The sequence below is a fragment of the Sander vitreus genome, chromosome 5 (assembly GCF_031162955.1).
Source record: "Sander vitreus isolate 19-12246 chromosome 5, sanVit1, whole genome shotgun sequence".
NCBI lineage: Eukaryota > Metazoa > Chordata > Actinopteri > Perciformes > Percidae > Sander > Sander vitreus.
In genome coordinates, this window is record NC_135859.1 from 3,046,254 (window position 1) to 3,057,500 (window position 11,247).

Sequence of the window (11,247 nt, forward strand, 5' to 3'; positions counted from 1 at the left end):
CCTTTAAGTACATTTTCCTGATGATATGTACATACTATTACTTAACATTTTTAGTGCAGGACTTTTACTTGTAACAGAGTTTTTTTTATTTTAATTTTTTTTACAGTGTGGTGTTAGTACTTTTACTTGAGTAAAGGATCTGAGTACTTCTTCCACCACTCACTGCCTGTTTCCTACAGGCCTCCCCTCCTGTCGCTCTGCTTAGGCACAGCGAGGCTAACCTACAGTGTACAGCTGACACCCAGCAGCCTCTGGGAGTTGACAAATGGAAAAAGCCCTGAAGATGAATGAAGCACAATCACCCGAGGTAACAAATGTTCCTAATGATTTATGCCCGGCTCGGGTTGCTTTATTTTCGCCTGGGTACAATTCTCCAGGAGGACAGTGGTGGTGTTGCAAAGCCCGGGGCTGCTCTGTGCTGATGCTCAGACAGCGAGCAGCAGACATTGACTAATGGGCTATGTGAGACCACCGCCATTGATATTTACCTCATTTCTCCTGGCCCGAGCACTGTCTCAACAACGTCAAGGCTAGCCATCATTCTTTGACTTTTTTGTGTTTCTTTTTCGAGCCTATAGGCATGGGTGATGCCAGGGGCCCCCTCGCTCGCTTCTCCGAAAGGCCCACCCATCGGTGCCCCAGGGCAGAGCAGAGCGAGGGAGAAGGTGAGAGGGAGATGGAGAGGGGAGAAGGTCAGACTCAAAGCTTCAGGCATTGTAAAGAAACACACACTTCTCTGTGTTTTCACTTGTCTGCTTGATGAACTATCATACTCACTACATGGCTGGGGGGGAGGACACATGTTTTTTTATACTAAAGTCTAAGGTGTGATAGAAATAAATTGCAGTCATAAAACACCTGAAATAGGGTTCAGCTGACTTCTTTTAACACCTGAGATCGGGGTTGACTTGAGGGCATTACTGTACCTCTGGTTGGTTGAGATCTATAGTTGCCTTTTTTTCCTCTTATTACACATGTGTATGTTACATTGTAGCATTCCTGAATAGAGCACGCATTACTGGAATTACTAACACTATTCAGTATTGATTTTGTATATAGTAACTGAATAAATCAGCAAAAAATGTCCCATGCAGTTTCTGCCTGACAATGTTCACATGATTTAACTTCACTACCAAGACTTTAAACTTACGATAATATCAAACACGCTTGATGTTGTCGGAACGTCAAGAAGGGAAAAACACTGACTCGGATTGAGTTTTATGACCACCTTACACCAAACGACTGAGACGACGGGAGCGCGCTCCAACTCTAGCAAGACTCTCATGATTTTATTTCAATATTTGGAAATTACTCTGCGTCAGTGGAATCGCTTGAAAAGTCGTTTGGTGTAAGGTCGACATAACGTGATGGCGCCATCACGAGCGTACAACGCAACGACGCGAAAGACAGAAGCCTTAGCTTTCTGCTGCAAAAAGGACGAATGCTCTATTATAGATCCATGTCAACAGGATCATATAAACAAGGACGTCCCCCGGTCTGTTCTCTAAGGGTTAATAGGATATTATTACACTACCACCAATACTTCCAAAAACACCTCTGTTGCTGGAACTTTAATGAACGGTACACCCTTGTGTATGCCAGTAGCAATAATGATTTAACTCTTATGTGCCACTGTTTTTAATGTTACAACATGTTCTGATATTAATTGCAAACCCAGGTGAGGGGTTTTATGCATATGATCCTCTTAAAGGTCCCATGACATGAAAATTTCACTTTATGAGTTTTTTTTAACATTAATATGCGTTCCCCCAGCCTGCCTATGGTCCCACAGTGTCTAGAAATGGTGATAGATGTAAACCAAGCCCTGGGTATCCTGCTCTGCCTTTTGAGAAAATGAAAGCTCAGATGGGCCGATCTGGAATCTTCCCTTTATGACGTCATAAGGGGAAAGGTTACCTCCCCTTTCTCTGCTTTGCCCGCCCAGAGAATTTGGCCCACCCATGAGAAAGAGAGAGGCATCATGGCTTACAATTGAGCAAGGCATGGCAGTTGGTCAAGGCCACACCCCCACCCTCCACCTTGCCCCCCCCCCCTCTCTCCTCCTCAATAGAATTTAAAGCTACAGACACAGAAATGGCACATCCTAAGTAAAGCTCATTGTGGGACTGGCTCTAGTGGCTGTAATTCTGCACCAACGCTGAATTTCGAGAAAGAGACTTCAGATACAGTATTAGGGGACCACTAAGGCCTATATAAAAGAGACTTCAGATACAGTATTAGGGGACCACAAAGGCCTATATAAAAGAGACTTCAGATACAGTATTAGGGGACCACTAAGGTCTATATAAAAGAGACTTCAGATACAGTATTAGGGGACCACTAAGGCCTATATAAAAGAGACTTCAGATACAGTATTAGGGGGACCACTAAGGTCTATATAAAAGAGACTTCAGATACAGTATTAGGGGGACCACTAAGGCCTATATAAAAGAGACTTCAGATACAGTATTAGGGGACCACTAAGGCCTATATAAAAGAGACTTCAGATACAGTATTAGGGGACCACTGAGGTCTATATAAAAGAGACTTCAGATACAGTATTAGGGGACCACTGAGGTCTATATAAAAGAGACTTCAGATACAGTATTAGGGGACCACTGAGGTCTATATAAAAGAGACTTCAGATACAGTATTAGGGGACCACTAAGGTCTATATAAAAGAGACTTCAGATACAGTATTAGGGGACCACTAAGGTCTATATAAAAGAGACTTCAGATACAGTATTAGGGGACCACTAAGGTCTATATGAAAGAGACTTCAGATACAGTATTAGGGGAACACTAAGGTCTATATAAAAGAGACTTCAGAAGTAATACGCTACAATCCAATTCCTCCCTAAAAAACTAATTCTGGGCAAAAATCTGACTGCGTTCTCTTTTTACTTTCCTGTGAGGATATTTAGATTTACGCACATGAAGCATCTTTCTCTCTCTGTCTTTCACACACATACACTGTTTGTTGGCAATCAGGAAAAGCAACCACTCTGTTTAAAGCCCTAAGGCCATAAGGAAGTTCTCACGTCACTTTACTGTTTGTATGAGTTATTACCGCTTTGATATTTTGGCACAGTGCATGTGAGAGTAATGAGATTTGAAACCCTAGTTGTGAGTATAAATCTATTCTCTGATTACAAACCTCTGGCCCAGGTGGTCTCTCTCATACTCCAGACACGGACTTAACTACCGTTATGAAAAATAAGACCCACAATCCCTATTTACAGTGGAACAGTCAACCTCTCCCTTTCTCTCGCTCTCGCCCTCACTGGATGACAAATGGTCAGAGACATATATTCATCAAGAACAGATTAATTGCGAAATAAAGTGTAGTCGTTTCAAATAAGCTTTACAAATTCAGGGAAGCTCTTCACAGGAGAGGTACTAATTTGTTTTTCCAAGGAAATTAATCACCTAATTGAGAAATGGTTCCACTGAGACTTGAGTGTCAACAGAGGCGTGGCAAAATGATATAACTGATTATTCAATTGAAAGCATTAACCAAAGCAGCTGTTATAATGATAAATCATGCAGAAACCTAAACAAGCCCAGCTCAGTGGTTCACTATTAATGAATATTACCCATTTTTAACCTTTTGTGATTTATGATCAGGTTTGTATATTGCGTAGTGCATTTTTTACTGTACAGTACAGTACTTCAGCTTAAAGGTGCTACATGTAACAATAATACATTATTAACACATTTATTCTAGACATAAGCACTGCAAGCAAACTAGACCATTGCTGGGAAAATTGGCGGGCTGTAACAATTTAGATTAAATTACCAGCTGTAATGTTATTGGTATTGTTTAACCTTGTGAGTCTGTGTGTGTGTGTGTGTGTGTGTGTCATCATGGCAAAATGTGATCCTGGAGACACCTACTGCAGCGAGAACTACCATAGAGGAGATTGGAGTACTTTGCTAGGTGTTTATATGTCTGTCTGCGGCCAGATTTTGTCGCCGCAATAGCATCACAACCGTGCAAGATGCAGTCACGAAACTTTGCAGGTGTGTAGTTGAGATCAAAACGAAGGCCAAAGTTTGAAGATTGGTGTGATTTGAGCTATGGTGCTGGAAATATGTGGGTAGAAAGTAGGGAAGGGGCCTGGGCCCCGCTCATTTTACGTCCCTGGTGATATGTTTAGGGTCAGTGGTGGTATGTGTATTAAAAGAAAAATCTTCACTAAAAGTAAAGATGCAGTCACGAAACTGCACAGGTGTGTAAAGGAGATCAAGGCTGAGTTTGAAGATGGATGTAGTTCAAGCAAGGGCGCCACATCAGAGTGATGCCATCGCAAGATCTTGCCCTGGATTTACATTGTAAGTCATGTGCAGCGTTGGGCACGTTGAGGGAACGTTACATGAACAATGTGACTCGTAACTTTCCTTTTGCTACTCAGCACAGCTCATTCAAAGATGCCTTGAAACAAATCCAAATCCTTCACACCCACACGTCACATATTTTGTGTTTAACATGTAAAAAAAAAGAAAAGAAAATGACACATTGTGGTTTACCAACAAGCCAGCCATCAACAGCTAGTTTAACATGAGCCCTGACAGCACACGGCACTCACAAGTCCCGTCGCCAGGAGATTCATACACGCAACAACTCAAACAAAACTCAGGTAATTCCTGAATGTAGGCATGTCAGTGGCAAGCTAACTTAGAAGACACAACATATACAGTAAATAAGTTAACTTTTGAGGCTAAACATCTCCAGCCCCTGCACAAATGTCAAACTAAGAGAAGCAAACAAGCTGAACCCCAGTTGAATTGTAATGCATTTGAAGTATACTACTATTTGAAGTGTAGGCTACTACCTTTCTGAAAAAATGAATCACATTACCGTACCAAGTAAGAAAGTAAGAAACACTTATTTATATAGCACTTTTAAAAACACAGTTACAAAGTGCTTCACAGACACATGCGCAATACATATGAACAAATAAATAAGAATAAGCATGAATATCAAAACACAGATTCAATTAAAAATGACTTAATTACGTAAGGCAAGGCAAGGCAAGTTTATTTGTATAGCACAGTTCACACACAAGGCAACTCAAAGTGCTTTACAGAGGCACATAAACACATTGTAAACATAAACATAATAAAAATACATTCAACGAACAAAGCACAGTTACAGCAAAATAAGTATAGTTAACTTTAGAAACCTTGTAATAAAATATATATGAAAGTCAATAGTAAAATATACATTAAAATCATTAAATTGAGCCAGTATATTTAAGTCAAGAATAAATAGTTAAGACAATAATGTATTGAATTTCCGAAAGCTGCATTGAACAGTAAAGTTTTCAGCCCTGATTTGAACGAGCTAACTGTTTCAGCAGACCTCAGGTTTTCAGGGATTTTGTTCCACATCCGCATCTGGTAAGGATGCCACCTGTTCCAGGCACGTCCAGCTGGGAGGAGGCCTCTGGGAAGACCCAGAACTAGGTGGAGGGATTATATCTCCAACCTGGCCTGGGAATGCCTCAGGATCCCCCAGTCGGAGCTGGTTAATGCTGCCACCGCGACCTGACCCCGGATAAGTGGACGAAGATGGATGGATGGATGGATGGATGGCAATGGTCACATGACTAGAGTTGGTGGAATATTGTTTCCCATACAGCAACACAAAAACACTTGGACGGTAGACAACGTTGTCGTGAGAAATGTGGTCTTAAAGCAACATTATGAGCTTCAAAATCATGTTGATGCTACTCTAACTTGTAATAGGGAGAGTGGTGCCTCTGTCATGCCCACTCTGCACCGTGATCACCAGTTCTTGCACTGATTTTGGTGAAACTGGATACTTAGATGTTTTTCTGTTTTTTTTCCTCTGATGTCCTCCGGCCTTTCTGCCTCGACTCTCAGTGATTTACTGAGTTTCCCTAATGAACAGAAAGCTTTATTTGTTGCTAAAAATACGCCAGAATTTGTCACTGTCACATAAAAAAATGGATACATATGATACGATGATACACGGCACATATCATTGCCCATCAATTCATCCAAGTGCCACAAAACATTTAGAGGCCCAGTAATGACTGAGAGAGGTAACCTGGAGCATTTGCCTTGATATGTCCTCGCCAGCGTTGGGAGTAACGGCGTTTAAGTATAACAGCGTTACTAACGGCGTTATTTTTTCAGTAACGGAGTAATCTAATTAATTACTTTTCCCATCGTTGCAACGCCGTTATCGTTACTGAGAATGTAAAGTGGCGCGTTACTACAATTTGGTTGAATGAGGTAGGCTTTGGCTACACATCAGCTGCCTGGAGAGAGCAGGGGTGGGGATAATGACACCGTTGCAAATGCAATGATGATTGGCTGGGTGGGCGGATGCCCTGCTCACGCTGTCTCACTGCACGCTCTGACTACCACTAAAACACAAGACAGCGACAATGGCGACGAGCCAGGGATATTCAAAGGTAGCGTTCTCGAACTGGAAGTACCGGCACTACTTCTCGCTCATTGAAATTAAAGGCAAGAATGTTTATGTAACGTGCACGCTATGCCCAGGAAAAAAGACTTTATCCACGTCTTCCTCAAGCAACTCGAATCTTATGAAGCCCCTCACATCAACACATGCTAACACGACACTTGCTGCTGCTGCTAACCCAAGCCCAAGCCCAAATGCAGCTAGCGTGAGCTCCAGCGAAGGAGACGGAGCCACTCTGTTAAAACAAGCAACGCTCGATTTTTCGGGTCAGCAACAGGTGACCAAGGCCGAGCTGAACACATTGATTGCAAGGATGTTATAGAACGTAATAGCGTTATAGAACATAAAAAATAACGTCACAGTTACTTTGCTGAGTAACTAATTACTTTTACAATGTGGTAACTGAGTTACTAACTCAATTACCTTTTTGGGAGAAGTAATTTGTAACTGTAACTAATTACTTTTTTAAAGTAAGATGACCAACACTGGTCCTCGCACGCACGCACGCACGCACGCACGCACGCACACACACACACACACACACACAGACACACACGGACACACACACACGGACACATGCAAAATATTTCCTAAATATTATACAGATGCTTCCAATAGAAAAACCCAGCACTTGCATACATAGTCCCACAAACACACTCACACAGTGTATCACAGTGGTATGTTTCATTCACAGGGCCTGTGAGGAGCTGATTTATTTGGGAACTGATCATAGACTGTAAAAGGGACTGATGGGAGGACATGGAAATGTCGGCCGAGCTGCACCGGCCCTTTCATCTGCAGCCCTGTTCATCCTCACTCCCCCTGCCATTCGTCTGGGGAGATGCCTGTCACACATTCCTGCGCGGCATGTCAGAGACACCCGTTTCCCCATGCAGCCCCAGGACGGCCTTATAGACACGACCCAATGGTACACCCACTCTGTTGGAGCTAACGCCGACATCTGGACCACAGAGACAGAGGTAAAACATGGGAGTGCACTGATACATGCTGGGTAACGTGGCTCATGTCTCAGAATGCAGCTAGTGTGGTGAGTGTAGGACTTGAATCAGGTTTCTTCTGTCATATCAGATTACACAACAATCACGGTGGCAGCTATAAAAGGCTCCAGACATTCTTCATTTTGTCACCACACAGGTTTTCATTGCTGTCATATTAACATTCATTTAAAATGCTTGTTGGGATACACTAATATATGCAGTGGTGGAAAAAGTATTCAGATCCTTTAAAGTATTAATACCACACTGTAGAAATACTCTGCTAGAAGTAAAAGTCCTGCATTGAAAATCTTACTTAAGAAAAAGTATGTATCATCTGGAAAATGTACTTAAATTATTAAAAGTAAATGTAGTCAATGCAGAAAAATCCTCACACTGGAAACGATCAAAACAGATCTTTATTTAATCGTCTTATCATTTCAGCTGGACTTGTAGGCCTGCATACTGTTGTTTAAAGGGATGGTTCGGAGTAATTTCACCCTAGGGTCCTTTGCACCATGACCTCGAGCCAAACATCCCCCCCAGAAGCTTTTGCCCCTTGGTCTAACATTGGGCGAGATAGCGCTATCAGCCGAATGGCTTAGTGCAGGCGCTAATGGATCCAAAGGTGTATCTCGTAAATTACCCCACTAATAATGCCTGGAATGGTACCAAACTCCTACAGTAGTACAAATAGGTTCTGTACTCATACAACGAGGCATTGGAAAGTTTGTAAGTACACCAGGAGTTTATCTAAATAACACTTGCCTGGTCTGTACCTGTACCTGTTGCCTTGGCTTTGGTCTGTACGAGCATCTAGTGGTATACAACGAAACATACAATATATTATATAACAAAAATATGTATTAATGTAACTTATTTTTTAAAAGTAAGTGCTGTAGTACAACTAGCAGGAGACAAGTTATAATTGAGGTAAGTTTGGAGACACTACATTATTTAATCATTAAATTAATAAATATTTTTGTTGTATCTCTTTTCTGTGTTGTAGTTTGTAGACGGTCCCTAAGCACTCGTCTTACTGCCGTCTCACCACCGGCTGCTCGTACAGACCAAAGCCATCAGGCAAGTGTTATTTAAATAAACTCCTGGTGTACTTACAAACTTTCCAATGCCTCGTTGTATGAGTACAGAACCTATTTGTACTACTGCAGAAGTTTGGTACCATTCCAGGCATTATTAGTGGGGTAATTTATGAGATACACTTTTGGATCCATTAGCGCCTGCACTAAGCCATTCGGCTGATAGCACTAACTCTACCAATGTTAGACCAAGGGACAAAAGCTTCTGGGGGGGGGGTGTTTGGCTCGAGGTCATGGTGCAAAGGACCCTAGGGTGAAATTACTCTGAACCATCCCTTTAATATATAATATATCATATTTTATAAACTACATGTGTTTTGTGTGCAAACATCTTAATTTGTAAAGGAACTAGTAACTAAAGCTGTCAGATGAATGTAGTGGAGTAAAAAGTATAATACCTCTCTCTGAAATGTAGTGGAGAAGAAGAAGAAAGTGGCATGAAAAGACTCAAGTAAAGTACAAGTACCTCAACATTTGTACTTAAGTGCAGTACTTGAGTAAATGTACTTAGTTACATTCCACCACTGAATATATGAAAGACGTGTTTCCAACAAATCCTCCTCTTCCTTTTTCCATCCTGTGCCCTAACTCATCTCCTCTCTCTGCCTCCTCATTTCCCCTCTCGTTTCCCTTCCAGTCCTGTCATTAACTGGGGATCGGGCAGAGTGAAAGTTAGATGTGACCTCTCCAACCACATTACAGAAGCGCTTCAAGCGCATGCTATTGCTGTGGCCGATGTCTGCAGGCCGCTTTGTGTTTGCATTCAAGACAAAAGGTAGCCGTTGTTTAACTGCACAGATAAATATTGACCATGTACTGTAGCGCCCAGAACAGTTTGCTGTTTGACTTTGCAGAACACTTGACGTGCAGTGGTGGAAGGTAACTAAGTACATTTACTCAAGTACTGTTCTTAAGTACAAATTGGAGGTACTTTTGTTTTCATGCCACTTTCTACTTCCACTCGGCTACATTTCAGAGAGAAATATTGTACTTTTTACTCCACTACATTATTCAGACAGCTTCAGTTACTAGTTACTTTACAAGTTAAAGGTGCTCTATGCGATGTTGGGTGGTGTCACTTCTTGTTGACGTTGGAAGTATTGTCAAACAAAACGGAGGCTAGCTCGCCCCTCCCTCCTCCTCATCCTGTCCCCTCCCCCTCTCTTCCGCGCACTAACCCCCCCAACTCCCACCCCCAAATCCTTCTTGTTGGTTATTGGCTGGAACACTGTTTGTTATGTTTCGTGGTGCAGGTTTTTTTGTTGGCGTTTGTGGAGCCTGGGCTATGATGTAATATGATGTTTTATTATAAATTAAACTACCCAACAATATAACGGCCTACAACTACAGCAGAAATGATTGATTGACAGAACTGTTTGGATCGTTTCCAGTTTCTAAAAAGTGAGGATTTTTCTGCATTGAGTACTTATTTTATTTTCCTTATGATACTTACATATTTTTACTTAAGTAAGATTTTCAATGCAGGACTTTTACTTCTACGACGAGTATTTCTACAGTGTGGTATTAGTACTTTTACTTAAGTAAAGGATCTGAATACTTCTTCCACCACTGTTGACGTGGGAGTACCTGTCCTCTCCCTGTTGTTTATGCCATAGACATCAGGTGATCCCGTGGTACAGCTTTTCATATTTTGGTGGAATTTAGATTTTTTATTTTTTTTTTAATTCATGGGGGTTTTCTTTGTAATCTGGTGGAGAAATAATGTTCCTTTTTCAGGAACACTCCTAGCCGAAAAACATCTCTTGCCCCGAGGGAGACTGTCTCAGTTCCTAGGCAAATAAATAACAGCACATGCAGTCAAGACAAAACATCAATTATCCTGGAGAGAGAGAGAGAGAGAGAGAGAGAGAGAGAGAGAGAGAGAGAGAGAGAGAGAGAGAGAGAGAGAGAGAGTAATGCAGTTAACACACCAATATTTTCATGTACACCCCTGTTCTGTCTTTACATGTTCCCTGCCTCTGTATTTGTGGCACCGTTGGCGGTTTTGCTCCTGCTGATAAATGTGCATGGATTTGAGCTGTAAACTTCTGTAGTTTGCTGTGTTTGCATAAATACTGTTTAACACTTTGATGATCATCAAGGTCTTTATTGACTGATCCCTCGGCGAGAAACTGCTATTATCCCCAAAGACAACAGGAGTTAATTTTGAGTTCTGTTGACACTAAAGTCTGAGCTGAAAACCATGTCTGTGCGGTTGTTTCAGGCTCTGTCCTACTAAGTCGTCCGGTGGAGCAAATGCAGGCATGTTTCTCGACAAATACGAGTCTGTGTATAAACTAAAGTCTTAAGCCCGGCTGACAGCACAATTTGATTTTTGAAGATGTCTCGCATGAAAGCCTCTCCACCCTATTTTAAGTAATAAGAGATTACAGGTAATCTCCGGGTAATGGCAAGTTGGCATTCCACTACAGCGGGAGCGTCTGAGGCACTGTGGGAGATGTTGTTTTTGACCTAAAAGCCGCTTAATCCTTTCTCAACATATTAATTGCTTCATTGATCAGTGCAGAAAGGACCCTGACTAAACTCAACAAGATCGGGGTGAGAAGGTTTGTGTTGTTCTGTGTCACATGTGTGTTTGTACATGCGAAGATGTGTGTGGGTGTGCATATTTGCACAGATGTGTGTCTGCTGCTTGTGTAAGCATATGGATACATACTGTGTAATATGTACACGC